Source organism: Pleurodeles waltl, chromosome 11 (assembly GCF_031143425.1).
Source record: "Pleurodeles waltl isolate 20211129_DDA chromosome 11, aPleWal1.hap1.20221129, whole genome shotgun sequence".
Lineage (NCBI taxonomy): Eukaryota > Metazoa > Chordata > Amphibia > Caudata > Salamandridae > Pleurodeles > Pleurodeles waltl.
The window spans coordinates 209,796,956-209,815,216 of NC_090450.1; positions in this window are offsets into that span (position 1 = coordinate 209,796,956).

Here is an 18,261-nt window from a genome sequence, read left to right on the forward strand (position 1 = left end):
CACAGGCCGCCAGCACCCCTCCCCCTGCAGAAGGTGAACCACCCAGCAAACATTCCCTGTGAAACAGATAGAAGCCAGAGACACTTGCCAAAACCAAGTCCACCTCCAGGAAATGAGACTCTCCTAATTGTCCCCCTTGTATCCCACCCTGTCACCTTGCCCACTTTGAACTGCCTTTGCTCCCCTTCCTATGGCCCCTTGGACACTGGACATGTGCTACAAACAGACTGGAACAATACCATGGACTTTCTTCCACCATCAACCCATTCCATTGCACTTTTCAGTCACGTATTTGCACTACAATGAACACCCTTGAACACAATTTGAGTTCAAATGAGCTGAACACTGTAATAGCTTACAAATAATGACCTGTAACTGTCGGAAGTGATCACGTCAGGACATTGTTGTCATATCACCAACCTCTGGAAAATGAGAATCCATAGGGGGCAGTACGTTGAGATGCAAAGGAAGTGAATGCCATCATGCTACAGCCACACAGATAAATCAATAGTCAGAGTAATGGTCAGTTCCACTGTCTTACCTGTGTGTCATTGGAAGTATTGACGTATAACTCATGCTCTGTAGTCCTCATCCTCATCCTCTACCTTCTCATCCTCACTGTCCTCAGGGTCCACAACTGCCACAGGCTTATCTCCGGCCCCCTCCTTCTGCAGAAAAGGCACATGTCGCCTGAGGACCAGGTTGTGTAACATGCAGTATGCCACAACTATCTGGCAGACCTTTCCGGGTGAGTAGCACAGGGATCAACCTGTCAGATCGAGGTATCTGAATCTGACCTTCAGGAGGCCGAAGGTCCGCCCAATTATTCTTCTGGTTTGCCCATGTGCCTCCTTATAACGGTCCCCAGCCCCTGTCCTGGCTTCCCTCACAGGGGTCAGGAGCCACAATAGGTTTGGGTAGCCAGGGTCACCTGCAAGTATTGAGGGACAACAATTAGCCTCACACAATCCAATGGGGAGAACACCTGAAGGCATACACTGGCATACAGTGGATGGGGACTCTGGCTCACCTATTATCCACACCCTGTGCCTCTGTAGTTGGGCCATCACATTTGGGATGCTGCTATTCTTCACGACGAAGGCATCATGCACCAACCGAGGATACTTGGCAGTGATGTGGGAGATGTACTGGTCCTCCAGGCACACAATTTGCACATTCAGTGAGTGGAAACTCTCATGATTCCTGAACATCTGTTCATTCAGGCGGGGGGACAAACGCAAAATGTGTACTGTCAATTGCTCCAATAATATTTGGGATATGCCCCATTGCATAGAATCCTGCCTTCACAGTGGCCAAACCTTCCACCTGTGGGAAAGCAAGGTAGCTGCACATGTGTTTCACCAGGGCAGGCAAAACCCTTGCCAGCACAATTTAAAACATTGGCTGTGACATTCCAGCTGCCAAGCCCACTGTCATTTGGAAAGAACCAGTTGCCAATAAATGGAGCACTGATTGCAGTTGCACAAGAGTGGGGATCCCAGTGGGATGACGGATAGCTGATATCAGGTCAGGGGCTCCAATTGGGCACAAAGCTCTGTGATTGTGGCCCTGTCCATTCTATAAGTCAGTATCATCTGCCTGTCCTCCAGTGTAGCCAAGTCCACAAGGGGTCTGTACACAAGGGTTTGTCTTCTCCTCCCATTCATTCGCAGCAGTAGGTATCTAAGGGACACAAGAGTGAATAGGATGTCACAATATTGAACGATGGAACCACCACCTCAGTGTACATGTTGCATTTATGTGATGGGACAGTGGGAATGGCAAGGTATGTGCAAATCTAGGCAGTGACGCAGTAAAGGTTAATCTGATCGTTGTCCACCACCATGAAATGGCGACCGCCTGTCCTGCATGTAGGGACAGGTGGAAGTGAGGTAACCCCGTTGATGTTAGGTGTCGTGGGGGAAGATTGTCTTGCACTGCCGTGCAATTCCTCAATTGAATAATATGGGGCTTAGTGGAGTACAGTGGCCAATGGGGATCTGCGCAGGCGGTGACGGTGTACACTGCTGTTGACGTGACCACCATTTTGTATCTGATTCCTCACTTGTTTCCTGACCTTCAACAGGAGAACACCTACAATGCGTGTGCTGCTGTGACCTGTGTCTGGATCCTACCATGGCTCGTGTGACAGGGAAAAGGGCCTCTGACTTCACTTCGGAGGAGTTGGAGTGATTGGTGGATGGGGTCCTACTCCAGTACGGACTGCTTTATGGGACTCCGGACCACCAGGTGAGTACACCATGGGGTCGATGCATGTGAGAAGGATGCATGGAGATGTATGTGCAAGCATTGTGTCATCGGAGGGGATGTTGTGTGGTGATGTACATGGTGTTTGCCGGGCGATGGGTGTGCCAGTGGTGATGGAAACGGGATTGGTGACCCATATTTGTGGCTGGATTGTATGTGTAATGATTGTGCAGTGCAATCTCCCTTCTATGCTGACAGCAGGTGGCAGGCCTGGGAGTGGGAACGGACTATGGAAGCATCAGCTGCTGTGGGGGAGGGTGCACCAGTGTGTGCAGAGGAGAACTGGAGTCTGGAACATCCAACAGCAGCTGATGCATGGCTGAGCCAACATCCTCAACCTTGAGCATGACCTGCAGAACCTGCTGGCCATTAAGGTTGCAGGGCTTGATGAGCAATTATTTATTTATTTGTTGTGTCCTGTAATGCTAATTTTGTTTTTCAAATAGTATGATGATCACAATCAGAGGTAAATTAAGTTCACATAAAATTACGAATATTTTGTCAGCCGATTTGAGTCAACCAGGTGCTCGGTGCTACCTATTTCTACTCTCCACTGTAAGCGCTCTCTTGGGCTGATTATTTAAGAAGTCATGCAGACTCCTCCATCCTGTGACTAAGATAGTGGTAGCAGTAATTTCATGGGTTAGCGTTCTCTGTGTCTTTCTTTTCATGTAGCTTATACAGTCCCAAGCAATCTCCCAGTGATGTGTAGTATGCATCTATGAAATGGAAAGGGAAACTGAGTTGGCACATGAAGGGGGTTGAGAAGCAAAGATGATTCATTGCAATGCATTAGTAGTTCCAAATGTATGTTAGGAAATTTGGAATAGGGCTTAGGTTTAGGTGTAATGGTGTCCTCCCGTCTGTATCGCCTCTGCAGGTCAGCGCACATCAAAAGAAGGTCGTGCGGACCCTGGGGGTCTTTGGCAGTCGGAGCACCCACTGTCGGAAACAGTTGGTGGACATGAGGCGCTGGGCATGAAAGACCGTGGAGGCCCAGCTGGGGATGGCCTCCCAACGAGGAAGGGGTGCCCCTCGGAACCTGACCCCCCTGATGACCCGCATACTGGCGGTGGCCTATCCAGAGCTGGATGGGTGCTTGAGGCCATCACAGCAGCCACAAGAGGGTGAGTACAGTGGCCGTTACAACAATAATTTGTAGGTGGCATGGGATCAGGGTGGTGGGTGTCAGTTAGTGAGTGCCCCTTACAGCCAGGCCAGACATTGCAGCGTGATCCTGCTCCAGGGTAATGGTTGAAATGGAAAAGAAGATAACCTAGCTAGGTTGCATTCCATGTCAAACAGGGCTTAGTGGGTCCCAGGAGGGGTGCATTTGGTGGTGGTTGGCCTTCATCTTGCTGTGGCATCTAGCCAATTGTTTGACAATGCAATCCATAGTGCTAAATCCTGATCCTTTTGTGTGACAATACAGTGGTGTTGGTGCATTAATTGACCCAGTGCTCCCTTTCTCTCTGCCCCCCTTTCTTCTTCTGTTATCCTGTCCACGTGTGCATTAGCACCATCTGGTGGAGGAGCAGGGGCACCGGCGACAGAGGGATCTGCAGCCCACAGGACCCAGGAGGCAGAGTCCACCGATGCCGAGGGAACCAGTGGGACAGAGAGCGAGGGGAGGAAAATGGTGGAGACAGGAGATGAAAACACTGACTCAGATACCTCATCCGATGGAAGCTCCCTGTTGGTGGTGGACAACTCTGTGACCACCCCAGCTTCAGGTATAGAAGCCACCCCCTGTACCAGCACTGCCCTCCCAGTAGCCCAGTCAGCAAGTTGCTCTTGCCCGCTCACCTAGGAGAGTGGGCATCTCAGGCCCTGTCCCAGTGAGCCCTGCTGTCCTGAGTGAGGAGGCTCTTGACCTCCTGAGATCCATCTCTGTAGGGCAGTCAACCATTGTGAATGCCGTCCAGTGCAGCCCTCACCTCCAGCAGGGGCTGCCCAGGAGGCACCTTCACCTGCTGAGACAGTGCAGCCCTCACCTCAAGATGAGACAGTGCAGCCCTCCAGCAGAGGGCATGTAGGCCACCCTCCTGGGGCTGCTATACAAGGAGCCCTCTCCAGAACCAGTGGGCAAGTCACCCGCCTGAGAGACTGTGACCATACACTCCCCAGCATAGAGAAATGGACATGGAGCTCTCTCCAGAACCATTGGGCAAGTTCCCGACTTAGGCTGAGGTGCACCCCAACCCCATCCCCCTGAGGTGCCTGCCCATTTGCAAAATGATGCCCCTGCAGAGTTCTATGCAGATGATGTCATGAGACAAGTTGGGCCTTGGACTGTACCCCGTGGCCATGTGGGCCCTTTGTACTTTGGACTAGGCATTAGCCCTTTGTGGACATTTGTACATATCTCTTTTTTATTCAATTGGTTCATTTGGTGGCTTTTCCCATTCAATACATTCTCATGACTGCCTTCTTGTTCTCCTTGCATTATTATGCTGTGTGTTGTGTACCATTGTTTTTTGTCTGCAGCTGGTTGTGTGTATGGTGTGTGTGTGTGTTGTGCGTGTGTGTGTTGTGAGAAGGTAGCCTCTTTCTAGCCTGGTTACCCCCACTTTTGGCCTGTTTGTGAGTGTATGTCAGGGTGTTTGTCACTGTTTTCACTGTCTCACTTGGATCCTGATAGCCAGGCCTCAGTGCTCATAGTGAAAACACTATGGTTTCAGTATGTTTGTTATGTGTCACTGGGATCCTGCTGGTCAGGACCCCAGTGCTCATAGGTTTGTGGCCTATATGTATGTGTCACTGGGACCCTGTCACACAGGGCCCCAGTGCTCATAGGTGTGCATGTATATGTTCCCTGTGTGGTGCCTAACTGTCTCACTGAGGCTCTGCTAACCAGAACCTCAGTGGTTATGCTCTCTCATTACTTTCAAATTGTCACTAACAGGCTAGTGACCATTTTTACCAATTTACATTGGCTTACTGGAACACCCTTATAATTCCCTAGTATATGGTACTAAGGTACCCAGGGTATTGGGGTTCCAGGAGATCCCTATGGGCTGCAGCATTTCTTTTGCCACCCATAGGGAGCTCTGACAATTCTTACACAGGCCTGCCACTGCAGCCTGAGTGAAATAACGTCCACGTTATTTCACAGCCATTTTACACTGCACTTAAGTAACTTATAAGTCACCTATATGTCTAACCTTTACCTGGTAAAGGTTAGGTGCAAAGTTACTTAGTGTGAGGGCACCCTGGCACTAGCCAAGGTGCCCCCACATTGTTCAGAGCCAATTCACTGAACTTTGTGAGTGCGGGGACACCATTACACGCGTGCACTACATATAGGTCACTACCTATATGTAGCTTCACCATGGTAACTCCGAATATGGCCATGTAACATGTCTATGATCATGGAATTGCCCCCTCTATGCCATCCTGGCATTGTTGGTACAATTCCATGATCCCAGTGGTCTGTAGCACAGACCCTGGTACTGCCAAACTGCCCTTCCTGGGGTTTCTCTGCAGCTGCTGCTGCTGCCAACCCCTCAGACAGGCATCTGCCCTCCTGGGGTCCAGCCAGGCCTGGCCCAGGATGGCAGAACAAAGAACTTCCTCTGAGAGAGGGTGTAACACCCTCTCCCTTTGGAAAATGGTGTGAAGGCAGGGGAGGAGTAGCCTCCCCCAGCCTCTGGAAATGCTTTGTTGGGCACAGATGTGCCCAATTCTGCATAAGCCAGTCTACACCGGTTCAGGGACCCCTTAGCCCCTGCTCTGGCGCGAAACTGGACAAAGGAAAGGGGAGTGACCACTCCCCTGACCTGCACCTCCCCTGGGAGGTGTCCAGAGCTCCTCCAGTGTGCTCCAGACCTCTGCCATCTTGGAAACAGAGGTGCTGCTGGCACACTGGACTGCTCTGAGTGGCCAGTGCCACCAGGTGACGTCAGAGACTCCTGCTGATAGGCTCCTTCAGGTGTTAGTAGCCTTTCCTCTCTCCTAGGTAGCCAAACCCTCTTTTCTGGCTATTTAGGGTCTCTGTCTCTGGGGAAATTTCAGATAACGAATGCATGAGCTCAGCCGAGTTCCTCTGCATCTCCCTCTTCACCTTCTGATAAGGAATCGACCGCTGACCGCGCTGGAAGCCTGCAAACCTGCAACATAGTAGCAAAGACGACTACTGCAACTCTGTAACGCTGATCCTGCCGCCTTCTCGACTGTTTTCCTGCTTGTGCATGCTGTGGGGGTAGTCTGCCTCCTCTCTGCACCAGAAGCTCCGAAGAAATCTCCCGTGGGTCGACGGAATCTTCCCCCTGCAACCGCAGGCACCAAAAAGCTGCATCTCCGGTCCCTTGGGTCTCCTCTCAGCACGACGAGCGAGGTCCCTCGAATCCAGCGACACCGTCCAAGTGACCCCCACAGTCCAGTGACTCTTCAGCCCAAGTTTGGTGGAGGTAAGTCCTTGCCTCACCTCGCTGGGCTGCATTGCTGGGAACCGCGACTTTGCAAGCTTCTCCGGCCCCTGTGCACTTCCGGCGGAAATCCTTCGTGCACAGCCAAGCCTGGGTCCACGGCACTCTAACCTGCATTGCACGACTTTCTAAGTTGGTCTCCGGCGACGTGGGACTCCTTTGTGCAACTTCGGCGAGCACCGTTTCACGCATCCTCGTAGTGCCTGTTTCTGGCACTTCTCCGGGTGCTACCTGCTTCAGTGAGGGCTCCTTGTCTTGCTCGACGTCCCCTCTCTCTGCAGGTCCAATTTGCGACCTCCTGGTCCCTCCTGGGCCCCAGCAGCGTCCAAAAACGCCAAACGCACGATTTGCGTGTAGCAAGGCTTGTTGGCGTCCATCCGGCGGGAAAACACTTCTGCACGACTCTCCAAGGCGTGGGGGATCCATCCTCCAAAGGGGAAGTCTCTAGCCCTTGTCGTTCCTGCAGTATTCACAGTTCTTCAGCCTAGTAAGAGCTTCTTTGCACCAACCGCTGGCATTTCTTGGGCATCTGCCCATCTCCGAGCTGCTTGTGACTTTTGGACTTGGTCCCCTTGTTCCACAGGTACCTTCAGACAGGAATCCATCGTTGTTGCATTGCTGATTTGTGTTTTCCTTGCATTCTCCCTCTAACACGACTATTTTGTCCTTAGGGGAACTTTGGTGCACTTTGCACTCACTTTTCAGGGTCTTGGGGAGGGTTATTTTTCTAACTCTCACTATTTTCTAATAGTCCCAGCGACCCTCTACAAGGTCACATAGGTTTGGGGTCCATTCGTGGTTCACATTCCACTTTTGGAGTATATGGTTTGTGTTGCCCCTATCCCTATGTTTCCCCATTGCATCCTATTGTAATTATACATTGTTTGCACTGTTTTCTAAGACTATACTGCATATTTTTGCTATTGTGTATATATATCTTGTGTATATTTCCTATCCTCTTACTGAGGGTACACTCTAAGATACTTTGGCATATTGTCATAAAAATAAAGTACCTTTATTTTTAGTATAACTGTGTATTGTGTTTTCTTATGATATTGTGCATATGACACTAAGTGGTACTGTAGTAGCTTCACACGTCTCCTAGTTCAGCCTAAGCTGCTCTGCTAAGCTACCATTATCTATCAGCCTAAGCTGCTAGACACCCTATACACTAATAAGGGATAACTGGGCCTGGTGCAAGGTGCAAGTACCCCTTGGTACTCACTACAAGCCAGTCCAGCCTCCTACATGTGTCACTCTCCTTTTTCTCCCTTCCTTGTGTGCTAGGTGGCTATACTCACCGTCGTCGTCTTCGTCGGCATTGGTGTTCCAGGTGGAGCATGGCATAGAAGAGCATCGGGAAGACTTGAAATTCCGGTTTCATGGAGGCATTGGTCTTCTCTGTATCTCTGTAGGTGAGTCTTTCATCTTCTGTGTTCTGTTCCACCAGGTATTTGATGGTGTTGTTCCACCCCGGAAATCGTGGCGGTGTACTGTGTCGTGATATGGTGGGCAATACTTTGTCTCCCGCATGGCTATTGATGGTGACAACCGGCGTCCGTGGTGTTAACGCCCTGGTGGATGATGTGGTACATTGGCTGTCTAAGGGAGTTTTCACCGTAATGGTCATAATTTGTCGGTAATTACCTGTAGGAAGGTAGCCTCTTTCTAGCCTTTTTACCCCCACTTTTGGCTTGTTTGTGAGTATATGTCAGGGTGTTTTTACTGTCTCACTGGGATCCTGCTAGTCAGGACCCCAGTGCTCATAGTGAAAACCCTATTTGTCAGTGTGTGTTATATGTCTCACTGGGACCCTGCTAGCCAGGGCCCCAATGCTCATAAGTTTCTGTCCTAAATGTGTTCCCTGTGTGGTGCCTAACTGTGTCACGGAGGCTCTGCTAACCAGAACCTCAGTTCTTATGCTCTCTCTGCTTTTAAAATTGTCACTTCAGGCTAGTGACCATTTTCAACAATTCTGAAAACCGTTATAAATCCCTAGTGTATGGTACCTAGGTACCGAGGGTATTGGGGTTCCAGGAGATCTCTATGGGCTCCAGCATTTCTTTTGCCACCCATAGGGAGCGCAGAGAATTCTTACACAGGACTGCCACTGCAGCCTGAGTGAAATAAGGCCCATGTTATTTCACAGCCATTTTACACTGCACTTAAGTAACTTATAAGTCAACTATATGTCTAACCCTCACCTAGTGAAGGTTAGGTGCAAAGTTGCTAAGTGTGAGGGCACCCTGGCACTAGCCAAGGTGTCCCCACATTGTTCAGGGCAATTTCCCTGGATTTTGTGAGTGCGAGGACACCATTACACAATTGCACTACATATAGGTCAATACCTATATGTAGCTTCACAATTGTAACTGCGAACATGGCCATGTCACATGTCTAAGATCATGGAATTGTCCCCCCATGCCTAATCTGGTATTGGAGTGCCAATCCCATGCATCCCTGGAGCTCCAGCATGGACCCCGGGTACTGCCAAACTAGCTCTCTGGGGTTTTCACTGCAGCTACCGCTGCTGCCAACCCACAGGCAGGCTTCTGCCCTCCTCGGGTCTGGGCAGCCCAGTCCCAGGAAGGCAGAACAAAGGATTTCCTCTGAGAGAGGGTGTTACACCCTCTCTCTTTGTAAAGAGGTGTTAAAGGCTGGGGAGGAGTAGCCTCCCCCAGCCTCTGGAAATGCATCTGTGCCCTCCTTGCATAAGCCAGTCTACACCGGTTCAGGGATCCCCCAGCCCCTGCTCTGGCTCGAAACTGGACAAAGGAAATGGGAGTGACCACTCCCCTGTCCATCACCACCCCAGGGGTGGGTCCCAGAGCTCCTCCAGTGTGTCCCAGACCTCTGCCATCTTGAATGCAGAGGTGTGAGGGCACAATGGAGGCCTCTGAGTGGCCAGTGCCAGCAGGTGACGTCAGAGACCCCTCCTGATAGGTGCTTACCTGGTTAGGTGGCCAATCCTGCTCTGAGGGCTATCTAGGGTCTCTCCTGTGGGTTTCTCTTCAGATAACGAATGCAAGAGTTCACCAGAGTTCCTCTGCATCTCCCTCTTCGACTTCTGCCAAGGATTGACCGCTGACTGTTCCAGGACGCCTGCAAAACCACAACAAAGTAGCAAGACGACTACCAGCAACATTGTAGCACCTAATACTGATGGCTTTCTCAACTGGTTCCTGGTGGTGCATGCTCTGAGGGCTGTCTGCCTTCACCCTGCACTGGAAGCCAAGAAGAAATCTCCTGTGGGTCAATGGAATCGTCCCCCTGCTAACGCAAGCACCAAACTTCTGATTCACTGGTCCTCTGGGTCCCCTCTCATCTCGACAAGCGTGGTCCCTGGAACACAGGAGCTAGATCCAAGTGACCCCAACAGTCCAGTAGTCCTTCTGTCCAAATTTGGTGAAGGTAAGTCCTTTCCTCCCCACGCCAGACAGTAATCCTGTGTACTATGTGAACTGCAGCTGCTATGGCTTCTGTGCACTTTTGCAAGGAATCCTTCACGCACAGCATAGCTCAGGCCCCCAGCACTCTTTCCTGCATTGCTCAACTCGCTGAATTGACCACTGACTTTGTGGGACCCTCCTTTGTAGTGTTGAGACGACTGCCGTGCTCAGATTTCTTGAATGCCTGTTCAAGTGCTTCTGCGGGTGCTGCCTGCTTCTCCATGGGCTCTCTGTGCTGCTGAGTGCACCCTCTATTTCCTCCTCCAAGGGGCGACCTCCTGGTCCTTCCTGGGCCCGAGCAGCACCCATTTTCTTCAACTGTGACTCTTGCAGCTAGCAAGGTTTGTTTGCAGTCTTTCTGTGTGGAAACAACTTTGCATCCTCCAGCACGTTGTGGGACATCTTCTGTGCAAAGGAGAAGTTCCTGGCATCTTCTGTTGTTGCAGAATCTTCAGCTTCTTCCACCCAGAGGCAGCCCTTTTGCACCTTCATCTGGGGTTTAGTGGTCTCCTGCCCCCACTGTCCCCCCTGGACACTTGCGTGACTCTTGGACTTGGTCCCCTTCCTTTACAGGTCCTCAGGTCCAGGAATCCATCTTCAGTGCTTTACAGTCAGTTGTTGCCTTTTCAGAATATCCTATCACGACTTTAGTGTATTTCTGGGGAAGTAGGGTCACTTTACTCCTACTTTTCAGGGTCTTGGGGAGGGGTATCTTGGACACCCTTAGTGTTTTCTTACACTCCCAGCTACCCTCTACACACTACACTAGGCCTGGGGTCCATTTGTGGTTCGCATTCCACTTTTAGAGTATATGGTTTGTGTTGCCCCTAGGCCTATTGCATCCTATTGAATTCTACAGTGTTTGCACTACTTTTCTAACTGTTTACTTTACCTGATTTTGGTTTGTGTGTATAGTTTTATGTATTTTACTTACCTCCTAAGGGAGTATATCCCCTGAGATATTTCTGACACATTGTCACTAAAATAAAGTACCTTTATTTTTAGTAACTCTGAGTGTTGTGTTTCTTATGATATAGTGCTATTTGATATCAGTGGTATAGTAGGAGCTTTGCATGTCTCCTAGTTTAGCCTAAGCTGCTCTGCTATAGCTACCTCTATCAGCCTAAGCTGCTAAAACACTACTAATCTACTTATAAGGGATAAAAGACCTGGCACAATTTGTGAATACCATCAGGTACCCATTATAAGCCAGGCCAGCCTCCTACATCACCGCCGGCCTGTTGGCGGTATTTCCGCCACTTTATTACTGACCGCCAATGTCATAATGAGGGCCATAGATTTTTACTTTTCATTGCCTATAGTTCTGCATTAAACGGTTTGGTATTTAACCTTTTGAAGACCCTGGAGATAATTGAGGTCCGTACTGGTGGGAGGATTTGAGCTTAACCAGTAAAGGAGACATTTTAGCAGACTCCTCATGGGCTTTTTTTGAGAAAGCCAATCTGGAGCCCTTTTGCTGAAGGCTTCCGTGGGTGCTTTCCATTCAATTCTAGTACTACAGTTCTATGATTAATGGCTGGTATGTGCAAAACAGTAAAGAACAACAAAAAATCCACAGAATTATTTTAACAGTTACCAAAAATTGCATCAAATTTAACAAAATTAATTTTCTGGTATCTCATGTGACATCATATCTCATGTTCAAATGTCATGTGATATAGCATCAAGGAGATTGGTTTGAGGTGAAAATGTCTCATGATGAATGCCTTCTGCTTCAGCTTGTCTCCTTAGTTCATTTTCTGCCAGAGCTCACTCCTCAATGTAAAAAATAACAAGCGTTGACATAGCCAATAGGTCTCGCCTTTGGGATCTTTCAAGTGTTTAGCCATGTAGCACATTATCCCGAGTGCTGTTCCGTGAGGGATTGAAGAGCTATACAATTACTGCACACTTGTTTTACAGGCAGAAATGCCCGACAGGCTAGCCTCGTTGAATTAATAAAATAAGTGGATATATTGTACAATGTTACTTTACCTTTCATCCTCCCCTGCATAGCGCCTAGAATTGTGGCTGCAACTGTTTAATGCAGGGCAGGATGAGATGGATCCATGGAGTTTAAAAAAACGATTCCCTCAGAAACACCGTGAAACAAGACATAGGTGGTCATTACAACCCTGGCGGACGGTGTTAAAGCGGCGGTAAGACCGCCAACAGGCCGGCGGTAAAAATTTTTGAAATACGACCGTGGCGGAAACCGCCAAAAAAGACAGCCACTTTAACACTCTGACCGCCAAGGTGGTACAGACAAACCGCTTGGCAGTCACCGCCAACAGACAGGAGGAAGACAAAGTACCACCCACAGTATCACAACCTTCCAATCCACCACCTTTTCCAGGCGGATTCACCGCAGACAAAAACATGGTGGAAATAGGACTTCGAAGGGAAAATGCTCACCTCTACACACTCCACTTGGAATCCGGACACCATGGAACAAGAGCTGCACATCCTGCCAGACCTTATCTTCTTGCTCCTCTACCAGGAGCACGAACGCCAGTGGCGAAGACAACGGTGAGTACTGCACCTACGACACAGGGGAGGGGGGAGGCAAAAAACAGGGACACACACATGCAACACACCACACCTCCACCCCCACCCTCACCCACTACAACACACACACCAATACAGCATGTTACATTAGAGTTATACCCCCTAAACCCCCCGGAAGAATCCAAAGACAAAATGAAATGAGTGTAACCATTGTAATATATCAAAATCAAGTACATAAAAATATGTATACACAATAAACAAAATATACACCAAGCTTAGTAGTCCAGGTAGTGCTCCAATGAAGTTCGTGGAACACTGGGCCCACACGGTATGGGCGAGGCCCACACAAGATCCCCGACCATGATGGAGAGAACACTGCAGGGGCATCAGAGAGCAAGAAAACAGGCACCTCAGGGGGAGGGAAAGGGGGGCACCTCAGCCGGTTGAGTGCATGTCGCCAAACCCACGAGAGGGCCACATGCCCACTGTTCAATCCTGGGGAGTGCAAAGCCACAGTCTCTCGAGTCTCTACAGTGGGTGGGTTGCCCACTGTTCCATCCTGGGGAGTGAAAATCCACAGTCTCTCATGTCTCTACAGTGGGTGGGTTGCCCACTGTTCCATCCTGGGGAGTGCAAAGCCACAGTCTCTCATGTCTCTACAGTGGGTGGGTTGCCCACTGTTCCATCCTGGGGAGTGCAAAGCCACAGTCTCTCAAGTGGATAACAGTCTCCACTGGTTCTGGAGGGGGCATGGTGCCTAGAGTGCTTTATCCTGCTACGGACAGAGGTAGTGGATAACAGTCTCCACTGGTTCTGGAGGGGGCATGGTGCCCAGAGTGCTTCATCCTGCTAAGGACAGAGGTAGTGGATGTCTTTCTCCACTGGTTCTGGAGGGGGCATGGTGCCCAGAGTGCTTCATCCTGCCAAGGACTGAGGTAGTGGATGTGAATCTCCACTGGTTCTGGAGGGGGCATGGTGCCCAGAGTGCTTCATCCTGCTAAGGACAGAGGTAGTGGATGACAGTCTCCACTGGTTCTGGAGGGGGCATGGTGCCCAGAGTGCTTCATCCTGCTTTTGACGGACTCAGTAGCGTTAGTGCCCTTGGCGCTCATGGGCCAGCGGTGCTTGTGGCGGCGGTGCCCTGTTCAGAGGTGCTTGTAGAGGCGGTGCCCTGTTCAGCAGTGCTTGAGGCGGCGGTGCCCTGTTCAGCAGTTCTCGTAGCGGCGGTGCCGTGCTTGAGGCGGCGGTGCCCTGTTCAGCGGTGCTTGTAGCGGCGGTGCCCTGTTCAGCGGTGCTTGTAGCGGCGGTGCCCTGTTCAGCGGTGCTTGAGGCGGCGGTGCCCTGTTCAGCGGTGCTTGAGGCGGCGGGCTAGTTTGCAGTGACTCAGCTTGTGCTGGCGGTCCTCTCTAACCCAGTGGGGCTTGTGCTGGCGGCCCTCTCTAGACCAGCAGGGCTTGTGCTGGCGGTCCTCTCTATCCCAGCAGGGCTGGTGCTGGCGGTCCGCTCTAGCCCAGCGGGGCTTGTGCTGGCGGTCCTCTCTAGCCCAGCGGAGCTTGTGCTGGCGGTGGCCTCCTGGGCAGCGGGGATGATGACGGTGGCCTCCTGGGCAGCTGGGATGATGGCGGTGGGCTCTTGGGCAGCAGGGCAGGTGCTGGCGGTGGCCTCCTGGGCAGCGGGGATGATGGTGGTGGCCTCCTGGGCAGCGGGGATGATGGATGTGGCCTCCTGGGCAGCTGACTCCACACTCCCAACGGGACCCCTAGGAGCAGCTTTGGTGGCTGGAGTCTTCCCCCTCTCCCGCTGGTCACTGGCCAACATTTGATGCTTGACAGGTGGGGGACTGTCCGTGCTGTGGCTCCGTGACGCACTGGCTGCCCTGGTGGCCGGTGCACTCCAGATTCCGGTGACTACAGGCACCACTGGTCCCAAAGATGTTGTGGCTGAATGCTAGGTTGGGACCTGGAGAGTCGGGCCCTAGGAGACGGACGGGGTGGGGGAGGTGTGGGAAAGAGGTCAAGGTTGGATAGGAAAAATTTTCTGGAGACACTGGGACGGGTAGCTGGAGGGGGTTTGGGAGTGAAGGAAGAGGTTGTGGTTGTAGGAGGTGTTGGTTTGGTGACTTTGGGTGAAGATGCATGCGCTGGAGGCTGTTGTAAGGTGGATGGCTGTTGTGTGGGTGTGTGCCTGCGTTTGTGTATCTTGGGAGGTGGCGTCACAGACACACTGGGAGAGGACACAGGGGACGTGTGAATGGTAGTGGAGGTGGTGACTGCACATGAGCGGGGTGTGGTGGTGTGTGTGCTGGTGATGGCAGTAGTGGCTGTAGATGTAGTGCATGCAGGTGTGAGTGTAGACGAATCTGGGAGGGAGGAGGGAGACGAGGAGGAGGGGGACACAGTGGAGGCAGTGGATGTTGGTGTGTCTGTATGCGTGTGATGTTTGCATGAGTGCCTGTGGAATGTGTGGTGCTTATGTTTGCCTGGGCTTCCCTTGTGTGTTGACGTGTGTGCGTGCTGGTCTGAAGGTGTGCTTGGGATAGGCTGGGGTACAGGGGATTGGGTCTGGGTAGAGGAAATTGGAGGGGGAAGGCTAGAGACGGGGACAATGGCTGCCATCAGTGCTGAGGCCAGAGTCTGAAAAGCTCACTAAAGGGCCGCCTGGCCAGAATAAATGCCCTCCAGGAATGCATTTGTTTGTTGCAACTGCCTTTCTACACCCTGGATGGCAGTCAAAATGGTAGCCTGCCCAACAGTGAGGGACCTGAGGAGGTCAATGGCCTCCTCACTGAGGGCAGCAGGGGTGACTGGGGCAGGGCCTGAGGTGCCTGGGGCGAAGGTGATGCCCACCTTCCTGGGTGAGCGGGAACGGGGCAAAGGCTGAGGGGCTGCTGGGAGGGCAGTGCTGGTAGGGGGAGTGGTGGCTGTACCTGTAGATGCGGGTGGCACAGATGTTGCCGCCACCACAAGGGAGCTCCCATCAGAGGACGAGTCTGTGTCGCTGGTGTCAGCTCCTCTCCCCGCCGTGGAGCTCCCCTCGCCCTCCGTCCCACTGGTGAACTCTGAGTCCGTAGTGTCGCCCTGCAGGGCCATGTGGGATGCAGCTCCCTCGTGCTCCGGTGCCACTGCTCCTCTACCTGATGATGCTAAGGCACACAAGAACAGGGAGACCACAAAAAAGGTGGGGGGGGGCAACAGAAGAAAGACATGTTGAGTGCATGCATTACCGCTACCGTTGGCAGACACGACAGACACAGAAGCCCCCTGCACTACGCCGCGCTCTTGGGCTCCACTGTTCAGTCCTTGGGAAATGGCCTACAAGGCTATGGACGACATCTTCACACATGGATGACACAGGGGCATGACTAGGTGTACTTGGCACTCTACAGAGGTGGGGTGGGGTGCCAAATGGCCTGCCTTACGGAGGGACCTTGCCTACTAAATTCGCCATGGCATAGGGAAACCCACAGCCCACCTCCCCCACCCAGACACCTCCACTGCGCACAAATCAGCAGGATGAGAGTGTACTCACCCCCTTGTGGCTGCTGTGATGACCTCAAGCGCCCATCCAAATTCGGGTACGCCACCGCCAGGATCCTAAACATCAGGGGGGTCATGGTGCCACAGGCACCCCTCCCACGTTGGGAGGCCATCCCCAGCTGAGCCTCCGCTGTCTTCTTGCTCCAGCGGCGAATGTCCTCCCATCTTTTCCGGCAGTGGGTGCTCTGTCTGTGGTAGACCCTCAGGGTCCGGACGTCCTTGGCGATGGCACGCCAAATATCTTTTTTCTGGTGGGCGCTGACCTACATGAATTGTACAGGGGGAAGAGAAATGTTATTACCAACTGCACCATCACAGTCATTGGCCCCCATCCCTACCCTTGCTATGTGGCACATGCATTCATCGTCGTTTCATGCACGCCTCAATCTCGCCCCCCCATCTTTCATCCACCCCACTCCACACAGGCATAGCCCATACAGCATGCTCCCAGTGTACTTACCTGTTTGTCTGGAGGACCGTAGAGTAGCGTGTAATGGGGGAGGACCCCTTCCACGAGTTTCTCCAACTCCTCGATGTGAAGGCAGGGGCCCTTTCCCCAGACACTCGAGCCATTGTCTCTTACAGACCGAGGTCACAGCAGCACTTGCAGTGTAGGTCCTCTCCTGTTGAAGATCAGGTATCGAGTGATTGAACAGATAGAAAATGGCGGTCACGTCCGCGGCAGTGCGTACCGTCACCGCCTAGCGTACATCGTCATTGGCTCCTGGGACCCATAGGGTCCAATGTTAACCAATGCAGCATTGCGCCGCGGTCTTCAACCGCCTACCGCAACAGTGTACAACGCCAGCGCAGTTACCTCACATCCCATTGTCCCACTTTAGAGGTCAGGCAGCCGCCATTTCAGCGGCCCACATGGCTTAATTTTTAACTGCGTCACACATACCTAGGCCTAGACTCAACACATATACAGGCCACTTTTCGGATTAGGATTCGTGTTCTGCGTAAGCTGTGGGTACGTACCTCTGAGTTGGTTGACTCTGTGCTCGCTTTTGTCCTTCATAGGCACCGTCTGCTGGGACATGTAAGGAGATGGCGGCATCCTCCGGAGTACAGACCGCTGGTGGACCTGTCGACAATGGAGGAAAGACATGTGATCATCACCTACAGGCTTGACCGTGCCACAATCCATGAAATGTGTACCCAGTTGGAGCCAGACCTGATGTCAGCTATCCACCATCCCACAGGAATCCCCCCTCAAGTGCAGGTGGTGTCAGTGCTCCATTTCCTTGCAAGTGGGTCATTTCAAACAACAGTGGCCATAGCATCAGGGATGTCCCAGCCTATGTTTTCCAACATGTTGCCCAGAGTGTAGTCTGCCCTGCTGAAACACATGAGGAGCTACATCGTTTTCCCTCAGGTGGAGGATTTGCCGACAGTGAAAGTCGATTTCTATGCCCAGGGACATATCCCCAACATCATAGGTGCCATTGACGGGACACATGTGGCTTTGGTTCCCCCCGCAGGAGTGAACAGGTGTACAGAAACCGAAAGAGTTATCATTCCATGAATGTGCAGATGGTGTGTTTGGCAGACCAGTACATCTCCCATGTGAATGCCAAGTTCCCTGGCTCAGTGCATGACGCCTACATCCTGCGGAATAGCAGCATCCCTTATGTGATGGAGCAACTCCAGAGGCACCGTGTGTGGCTATTAGGTGAGCACTTGGAAGCAAGACAGTGGTCATGGTTGTCTGGGGATATCCCTACAGGTTAGAGTGAGTCTAACAGTTGTCCCTCGCCATTTGCAGGTGACTCTGGTTACCCCAACCTGTCCTGGCTACTGACCCCACTGAGGAATCCCAGGACAAGGGCAGAGGAACGCTACAATGAGGCCCATGGGCGAACTCGGCGGATTATCGAACGGACCTTTGGCCTCCTGAAAGTCAGGTTGAGGTGCCTCCATATGACAGGTGGATCCCTATTCTACTCACCAAAGAAGGTGTGCCAGATCATCGTGGCCTGCTGTATGCTTCACAACTTAGCTTTGCGACGACAGGTGCCTTTTCTGCAGGAGGATGGTCCAGATGGTGGTGTTGTTGCAGCTGTGGAGCCT